Source organism: Botryllus schlosseri, chromosome 1, assembly GCF_051294905.1.
Source record: "Botryllus schlosseri isolate E-star chromosome 1, Bs_hap1, whole genome shotgun sequence".
NCBI classification, from domain to species: Eukaryota; Metazoa; Chordata; class Ascidiacea; order Stolidobranchia; family Styelidae; genus Botryllus; species Botryllus schlosseri.
In genome coordinates this window covers 41,610,710-41,621,643 of record NC_137236.1, presented here as the reverse complement: position 1 = coordinate 41,621,643, position 10,934 = coordinate 41,610,710, and positions in this window count along the sequence as shown.

Below are 10,934 nucleotides of genomic sequence, written 5' to 3'. Positions count from 1 at the left end.
CTTATGTCTTATGGCGGTGGTCGCATGCGGCTGGGAAACCGGGGGTGGCATGCGTCTCTTATGTCTTATGGCGGGGTGGCAAGCGGCTCTTATGTCTTATGGCGGGGGTGGCAAGCGGCTCTTATGTCTTATGGCGGAGGTGGCAAGCGACTATTGCGTCTTATGGGTGCGGTGGTACGGTAACCCTTTTCAGTATAGGGATCGGTCGCACGCGGCTTCGTTGTTGGTATGTCGTACTTCGTGTTGAATATGTATCAAGTAAATAGTCACGTGATTGGTCCTTAATTAATGTGTATATTTCAAATTACGGTGAGTACGACAATGATATATCGTTATTCTTATGGACGCGGCGATGATTCGTAATTTCGGGTATATAGACTTACGAGCGGCATGTCGTACTTTCAGAAAAAAGGGTGTGAAATAGTTTGCTAAATCTAGGAATCACTCGCATGGTAATGTTTTGGTAATTAGTTTGCCACAGAGCCGGCGTAGACAGCGATTCAAATACCAACAATAGCCGCGTTCACATACTAACACTTCAAAAAGGTGTGAAATATTTGTAAAATCCTACGATCGCCCACAAGATAACACCTCAGACATAGTCATCTTTCACGACTTGATGTCATAGCCATACCGATCGCTCACGCGGTGGAATTTTAGTAATCAGTTTGTCACAGAACTTTATTTCGCTGGCAAGATTTAATAAGTAACGACTAACAGAACCGCCAGTGTCGGTAACTTGAATAGCAACAAATTGCCACTTATTTCCGGCCTAACCCTAATCCTTTGCGAGGTTACCGCATACTCAAATAGGTGTGAAATAATTATAAAATCCCACGATCGCTCACAAGGGTAAGGAATAACAGATCCACAACGGCAACGACTTGAACTCCAATATTTTTAAGAGTATAATCCTTTTGAAACTGAATATTACTTGACTTGACCAACTTTCAACTCCGTTTCCGGATCATTCACACATTCCACGCCGTTTTAACACTTATAGAATCAATATTAACTATCTCTAACCCGATAATATTCAATCATTTTGGTAATTTACCAACTTTAAATCCGTTCGTCAGATGTACTACAGGTAACTGAGATAATCAAAAATGAAATATTTTGACTTGACATAGTGTGAATTGAAATAGGATTGACAAACATGACTACCAACTTTCAACCCACCCATATTTCGAAATTATACGCACATTAATTTGAAACAAGTGACGAAAACTTACAACTGTATTCGCGAGTTGATTTTCCGTTTGTCAGTTTCAGTAAATACTATCGCGATATTTTAATGTGTTACTACACAAAATAGAGTCAATTAATGAAATATTGCCCGTTGTTGAAAACATTTCCAACTTGACAACCGCTTGCACATAACGCGATCGAGTTGCAATGCGATGAGTTGAATCGGAATATTTCAAGCTACTCTGTCATATCGCGATTTGAAGTAGGATTGCCAGACAGGTTTGGTAAACTTTCACTCCACTGCGTTTCAGATTTATTTATTCACACGATCACCATCTCGCTGTCTTTACACTTACACAATCGCGTACTGTTCCCACTCGCAACTTCGGTACGATATTTCAACTTGTCACAATAACTGATTATTCACATGTTGATTTGAAACAAAAGAAGCCTTGAACAAGTTAGCTGGGTATTTTTTGTCACAATCGAGTTAATGGAAATAGTATTACACCTCGAAATTTTAACATCTTACCAAAAGAGTCAATCATGAAAACCTTGTCAATTAAATCCGTTTGTAACTTAGCCAACTAACTAGACAGTACCCGTACAGAAAGAAGACAAGATTACGCGAGTACATACAATCGCTACAGTCTGAAATCCATAGCAAGTCCGGTTGTAGTCATGTACCGCCAAATCGTCTATTTTGTTCAACTGTAAAAGTCGATACTATTCCGTAAGATAAAGTAATTACTACTCGGTATATTTTATAAACCAAAGTAAATACCACTCGGTGTGCGGTTTGAGATTAACACATTGCATTTGAGTATACGAGATTTGAATGTCTGACCAACGTAATTGAGAATTCATTTCTTACAATCGAACGGAGGTGTTATATTGAAAATTTTCACGATGTAAACATATGAATTGACACATTGATTTTGACATATGAGATTTTGTGATAGTCGATCATGACTTGATTATTAAATTATGACATTATTAGACCAGGGTTGTGTTGAAGGTTAGTACGATACCAACAAACTTTTCAGAAACATTGTTATTAACATATCGATTTGTAAAACTAGATTAACATGTCTGAAATGTTTTGATTGGGAAGATTACGCCGTGTTCGTAAAAACCACGCAGCGTATTGTGGAAATGAGGAAATAATTTACAAATGTTATTTTCTCCAGTAACCAAGACTTAAGATAAAACAACAATTTCCTTTGTTGAACAATAACCGGTACAATACTTTATTGTCGTAATCTGCGGTTGAGAATTGAAACACTTTCGCGCATTATCCGGTGTCAAGATATCACACTATAGGTGAATTGACATACCGCCGCTTGATTAATGCTTAATCCGTTCACACCATTTCACACACACTTTGATCATTACAAAAAATAAATTGGAATATGTTTGCTAGCCACCTCCTATTCAACTATACTTGAGTAATACAGAAACCTCTTAACATTAATAAAATCGAAATATGCGCTACACTTAAATCTACAAAATGTGATTGTATTGTTGTTCATAGTAGTGATCATACATTATCATTGGGATATTCTAAAGTAATCGTAATCATAAAAAACCAAACTACTGAAAGTCATTTCCACCACAAAAACAATTTGTATGATATTTGTTAAACGCATCCTAACTCAGTATGCAGAAATTATTTATAGAGTACATACCGGCGTCGAAATCAGGGTCACAACCAACACCGAAAATAATAAACACGTTTCTCGTTACTATTGATACAAATTCATTTCTATCGGGCGAAATAAATTGATTTGTTGATTAAAGATTTTGTAAAATTTTGGATGAAATACAGCATTGACGCGAGACGTTGCATAATTATGAGATGAGCTACGCGTGATTGGTTGATATCGCAAGCCACGAGAGCAAAATGTCAAGTCCTATAATTTATAGGAGTGCGGAATGTTTGCTAGATAGCAAATGAATAACGATCAACTGGCTATTTAAAACGCGGCCGATAAACCGCCTGACTAACACATTGCAATGTTACTGATGGATGAAGATGCAACATTATATTGCATCGCATTTGTAAGTTAAGTTGCGCTTTAGTAGGCTCGCAATATGTATCAGCCAAAACTGTAGCTAGTGTATGGTCTGATGTCAACCAGAAGATTTGTGCAGCTGGTCGGTTATCAGACTTCCTTCGAGTTAGAAACCATAATTTAGTCAAGGTATAAGAAAGTTTCTCAGCACAGTATTTTGAGGCTAAATATGGAATGGAAAGGAATGCCTATTCCACCAGCAGTATTGCTTCTAGCAAATACTTTTGTTATTTTGCTGACTGCGCAGGAGCATTACATTATATTTTTAGTTTGGCGGAGTTTAACAACCATGAACACCACACCGTTGCAATCGCCGAGACCACGGGTGGGCAATTATCCCCCTCCGGGGGCCAAATGAGATGTAGAAATACGGTGGCGGGCCGAGTGAAAAATATTTGCTATATTTTCCAGCGTATTTTAATTTCATTCTTAATCACATAGTCATGGGAACGTGACGGTTAATTGAAAAGATACTCATTTGCCGTCATGATTCGAAACAATGGCGAAATGATTGCTAAAATTTCATGACCTTCGAAGTTTGTTTTTGATTGTTTTGTGGTATTCGTCGACATGTCATTTAAAACAGGCTGATGTTCTTCATTTTATTTCCGTAACGGCCGACTTATAGCACGGCCTACTCGTAGGCTTTTTATAAGACTCCACTTATACGCGGATGAGGAGGCGAGGAGGAGCCTAGATAACCCTCCAACAGTTAGGTAGGTATTCTGAAGTCGACCTCGGTCGGACTCGAACACGTACCCATTGACGTTGCAGCCTCGCTATCTCACCACTTCGCTAATGAGGTCGTACAACTTCGCTAGATTATAATTCAACTTCAACGCATCGCATCACATCCCATGTCCAAAAAAATGTCTGATAACGAGCAAATTTTATCTAGATATCGAATTCATGCGGCGCTACCTCTACAAAATTTGAAAAGTTGCCCGCGAGCCGTTTTGAGTTGGCGACCCCTGATTTAGACGAAGATGATCTGAAGCAGGGTTACCAGATTTTGGAATCAGGAAAGGAGGACGTATGGTAACCCTATTGTGAAATTATTGCTAAAATATTATGTCTTTCGAAGTAGTTCAATGCAACAAGACCAGCATATAATGTTGTTGAGACGAAGCTTTACAGTTGTCGATTTATGTTACTGCAGTCTCGGATCGTAGGTTCGGACGATCCCCAAAACATATGGTGCGCCGATCAATATGGCGTCGTGACAATATATGTAGGAATCGTAGTGGCATCTAACCGAAAATCAGTGATACCACTAATCCTCTGCAATAGATTCGCACAAAAAACGCCGATTGGATCCAGAGATTTATAGATATCCCTGGTTAGATCGAAAACTGGATAAGAACAATTCATTTGCATACTTAGGGCGGATATAATAAAGTTAGCTGATCAGGGAGAATGCTAATCATGTGAATAAAAACTGCTAATCGGGACACATTTTAGGCGAAGATAATAAAGTTAGCTGATCCGGAAGAATGCCAATCGCGTGACTAAATACTGCTAATCGAGGTGCATAAAGTTGGAAAGGGTTGCGCGATGGTTAGTCGAGGTGTCCGAGTTTTCAATCAAGTAGCGTTATCTGTTGCATCATAATGCGAAAATGCGTTACAGGCAATTTGTTGAATGAAACACCAGCCTGATGCTTATAACGATACCGCCACTGCAATAGCTAGAATTACCATCATGGGGAAATGAAAGTCCAGTTCGTTCGGTTCGGCTAAGAAACGGATTATAGAATATTGATATCGCTCTGCAATTGCAGGTACATAATTCGTAGATTGTTAGTGAAGCCATTACTTAGAAGAGAGTCGGCACGGTCATTATCGGAAATATTCGTGCGTAGGAATGGTACGCAGTGTACGCAGTTACACCAACTTTATGAGCTGCGATCAACCGGTTTCCTTAATCCTGGGTTGATAAATCTTGACGAACGCGATAATCGACTTTATTGCTAATCCAACTTTATTATCTCCGCCGTAAGTGGCACAGAGATGGATATGGCGATATAGACGTAACAATTATCACCGGTGCTGTTGTATAAAACTATCTCTGACAATGTTATTCCACTACCACCGGTGCATGCAAACCATGATTGCAACGTGTCCAACATCACTCGTGTAACCGGACAAATGCACCTACTGGGGCGGATATTACGTATATTCTGTCACATGGAAACTGTCATAATATTCTACTGGAATTAGAAATGTGCGTACATACAATGAGAATTTCAAATACTTTATTATACTGAGGATGAAATCAGAGCATTGCCGGTTGAATTTTCACCTTTATCGTATAAAGTGCCTCCAAGATGATCTGTGCCAAACCTGCTGGTAGAAGAGATGGTCGAACACTTCTTGCTAGTGTGTCCAGTATATGCCTTCCAAGTATAGGGTATGTGGAGTGTGTGGCTAAAGGCGGAACCATGACGACCTGATAATATACGGCCCGTAGTAGCGTCTATACATACAAGTCGGCCTGTTAATGAATTCGTATTAGATCGCCGATAAATGTAATGTTGCGGATTTTCGAAGTGGTCTGGTGCACACAAAACCATAGTAGTTACGCATAATTAACCCGACATATACAACAATAATAACCGCAATCGCATATTTAACTTCGTCGCTGTATGAGGCGAATTCTCAGTCGCCATGAATGCGACGCTGCAATACTTGAACTAAAGTTGATACGTAACAATGTCAATCAGCACATTTCCACGTATAATATTGAATGACCAACGGAAACAAACAAATCATATCGCTCGGTGACTTGAGTCAGCTTACATATCTCATAGGCCTATATCTCACTGAGATAAATCTATGTGTCATTGTTGATTCAGAAACTTGCTGCCGCGTGGATTGAAATATAAGTGATGTTAGCCAAGTGAATGGATCATACACTCTACTTATACCAGGGGTCGCGGGCCACTTTTCAAAATTCGTAGAGGCCGCATGACTTCAATATCGAGATAAAAATAGGCCACGCAGTTTGGCAACCACGTTTTGATAACTCGTCGTCAGTACAACGCTGTGCTCTCTAACATGGTTGACGGGCATAGTTAGTTACCAAAAGAGAAATAATAGTATATTGAAGAAATACAAACACAACAAAAAATATCATGATCCTCATTTTCATTATATTTTGAACGATGAGCACGATACCTGAAAACACTCTTCAGCAACTAAAGCAGGTATGGCCATCCTTTGTAGTATTCACGGCCGCATTTCGATTAGGCCTACTTGCGTAGCCTACGGCCGCATTCCAGTGAATAGTCGTAACGAACTAACTGACCAAATATCCACGTTAAAGGGTCCATGTTCAAATTCATTGACGGTGAACTTCGGACCTATTTAGCCTACTAATATTAGCTTACTATGCGCACCCGAATCGCGATTAGTCATGTTATGAATAGTCACAGGACAGTGTTGGGATTAAGTCACTACCTTCGAGTCACGAGTCATTTCGAGTTATTGCAGATTTTGACTCGAATCAAGTCAAGTCAATCAATTTTCGAAGGTGACTCAAGTCAAGTCAAGTCAATCGATTTTTGGCAGTGACTCGAGTCAAGTCGAGTCAAGTCAAGTCACGAGTCAAGGCACAATTCAAGTCAAGTTTTCTTTTCAAAGTGAGGCATGCTTGCGTCATTGCATTTTGCTAGTTGCCTGAAATACAGATTCAGTGGACATTGATTCGGAACCGATGAACAAATATAGAGTTAAATATGCACACAAGAAGTTGCTGTATCGCTCACATATACATATAAATGATAAACTAGGTATAATTACATAGCCTAAGTTTATAGTTACCAGCCAAAATAGAGAATAGAGAAACGAATTGGTAAGATGCAATGCATCACCCATTTACAAATTGATATGATACAATTCGAGCCTGTGCCAATGGTTGATGACTATATACCTTATTCGAATTCAATTTCAATTAAACAAGAGTTTTGGTTAAGGTAAGAACAAAAAACAGAAATATACATTTTGCTATTAAATTACTCTACTATACTAGTTTACGGCAGCGTAAGCTGTAAGCTACGATCACTTCATTTGCGGTCAATTGATTTGTGAGAGAACAATGGAGGCTCTGTAAAACACAAGATCATTGAATGATTGATTGGTTGCTTTCACGGGTCACACCAGCGTTTTGCGAACAATCTGACCATATGCAAGACACAGTGATTTTATCGACATCGATTATTATTATTATTATTATTGGTAAAAACGATGAAAAGATAGTGACGCTTTTCACATTAAAGCCTTTTGCGTCACACCATAGCATGCATATGAGAAATGCACAAACTTATCACGCAAGAAATATTAGAACGATGGAAAAATAAATCGTCGACAGAGGCATACGTAGGCATATTTCAGTGATCTGTTGGCACACATCAAATTCAGAGATATAACCATTACAAATTCATACATATAAAAATTTGAATACCGCGCCTTGTTTCCTTGACATATTGAATGACATGATCTAACATGCATTCACTAGGTAATAGGCATGCAGGGCTGGGCAAAATCGAGTACCTGAGTGATTCGATTCTGAATCACGTAGAATGCTTTGAGTCGAGTCGAGTAATCGAGTATCACTCATTATGACGCCATAGCAGAATATTATTTGTCAAAGTTCGAATAAGTACCTTTTAAGCGACCACAAAGAATATAATGCCTGTTATCCATCACATTAAGGATACTTTGTTATTTTTTTCGACCATACCGATTTCATTGCACTTGGTGATTGTGGGATGATCATGAATTCGGAAATGTGCTATTTCAGTAACGTTCGAAGCTTTGTACTTCATGTTCCGTATGCTACAATACGGCCAATCAAGGTTTCAAGGCTTCAACAGTGAAATTAGCATAAACTCGCTGATCGTTGATAAACTTCTCGTTGATAAATCAACTTTCAGTGGTGGGGAGCGTATAATTTCAGTACTCGAAAAAATCGTCTTTTACTACTCGACTCGAATCATTAAAATTATTACTCGATTCAGATTCGAGTACTCGAATCATTGTGCCCAGCCCTATTAATAGGTCTACTATATTAAAAAAGACTGTCATTATTAATATAGCGTTTCAGATTTGCACGTTGCCGTACATACTTCAAACAGTTTATTAGATAATGATCGACGGTTTCGGGCAACGAACATTGTTCACATAGAGGAGAATCATTGCATCCAATCTTATGCAGGTGGTAGTTGAGCCGACAATGGCCTGATCTCAACCGAAACAGAATGATTTGCCCTTTTCTCGATGCTAAACTTGGTAACCTCTTGTAAATCGTGTCTTTGATGAGCTTGTACTTACTTCCGGCGTCGCTTGTCCTCTACAGTTGACCCCAGGAGCGAGTACGCATCCCTGCGGAGACGAAGTCCAACTGTTGACGGGGCGGTGTTTCTGATGCTGTAGCGCGTCTTGCAAATAGGTCGGCGATTGCATTGTGCTGAATACCGCAGTGTGCTGGAATCCACATACAAGTGATATTGTGACCTCGCATTGTTTCAATTGGTATCTTCTCGACTATCTCGGTAATAAGGAGAGGGGCTGCGATATTGAAATTTGCTATACATGTTAATGCGCTCAAGCAATCACTGAGTATTGCCACTCTAATCTGGGTATTATCAGGGTTGTAATGACTCGAGTCATGACTCGACTCGAGTCTGACTCGAGTCACGATTTCTTTGTGACTCGACTTGACTCGAGTCATTTTCTTGAAATGGGAAAATCACTCGACTCGACTCGAGTCAATATTTGGAATGACTCGACTTGGACTCGAGTCATTGCGCATGATTCGACCCAAGTCATTGACTTGACTTATTATATATGACTTGAAGATGAAGAAATTTGCAAATCGTAATGGCTAGATCAACGCATCTGACGAACTCTGTCGCCATCGCTTTTTGTCACCACTGCTTCCGATGCACTCGACTGATATCAGACATGCCGCTGCAAAAACAACAGACAATGGTACATATTAGCAATGCATTGCACAAAATGATCCAGTAATGAAGGTGTAATAGATCCTCCGCAATCTGAGTACTCAAGACTTTTCAATTATAAAAGACTTTTTAATTATACAAGCAAACAATAGTAGTATAGTAGATCGTTGGCGATTCGTAATGGGCTCTTATGGGTGCGGTGGCATGCGGCTGGGAAACCGGGGGTGGCATGCGGCTCTTATGTCTTATGGCGGGGGTGGCATGCGGCTATTGCGTCTTATGGCGGGGGTGACAAGCGGCTCTTATGTCTTATGGCGGTGGTCGCATGCGGCTGGGAAACCGGGGGTGGCATGCGTCTCTTATGTCTTATGGCGGGGTGGCAAGCGGCTATTGTGTCTTATGGCGGGGGTGGCAAGCGGCTCTTATGTCTTATGGCGGGGGTGGCAAGCGGCTCTTATGTCTTATGGCGGAGGTGGCAAGCGACTATTGCGTCTTATGGGTGCGGTGGTACGGTAACCCTTTTCAGTATAGGGATCGGTCGCACGCGGCTTCGTTGTTGGTATGTCGTACTTCGTGTTGAATATGTATCAAGTAAATAGTCACGTGATTGGTCCTTAATTAATGTGTATATTTCAAATTACGGTGAGTACGACAATGATATATCGTTATTCTTATGGACGCGGCGATGATTCGTAATTTCGGGTATATAGACTTACGAGCGGCATGTCGTACTTTCAGAAAAAAGGGTGTGAAATAGTTTGCTAAATCTAGGAATCACTCGCATGGTAATGTTTTGGTAATTAGTTTGCCACAGAGCCGGCGTAGACAGCGATTCAAATACCAACAATAGCCGCGTTCACATACTAACACTTCAAAAAGGTGTGAAATATTTGTAAAATCCTACGATCGCCCACAAGATAACACCTCAGACATAGTCATCTTTCACGACTTGATGTCATAGCCATACCGATCGCTCACGCGGTGGAATTTTAGTAATCAGTTTGTCACAGAACTTTATTTCGCTGGCAAGATTTAATAAGTAACGACTAACAGAACCGCCAGTGTCGGTAACTTGAATAGCAACAAATTGCCACTTATTTCCGGCCTAACCCTAATCCTTTGCGAGGTTACCGCATACTCAAATAGGTGTGAAATAATTATAAAATCCCACGATCGCTCACAAGGGTAAGGAATAACAGATCCACAACGGCAACGACTTGAACTCCAATATTTTTAAGAGTATAATCCTTTTGAAACTGAATATTACTTGACTTGACCAACTTTCAACTCCGTTTCCGGATCATTCACACATTCCACGCCGTTTTAACACTTATAGAATCAATATTAACTATCTCTAACCCGATAATATTCAATCATTTTGGTAATTTACCAACTTTAAATCCGTTCGTCAGATGTACTACAGGTAACTGAGATAATCAAAAATGAAATATTTTGACTTGACATAGTGTGAATTGAAATAGGATTGACAAACATGACTACCAACTTTCAACCCACCCATATTTCGAAATTATACGCACATTAATTTGAAACAAGTGACGAAAACTTACAACTGTATTCGCGAGTTGATTTTCCGTTTGTCAGTTTCAGTAAATACTATCGCGATATTTTAATGTGTTACTACACAAAATAGAGTCAATTAATGAAATATTGCCCGTTGTTGAAAACATTTCCAACTTGACAACCGC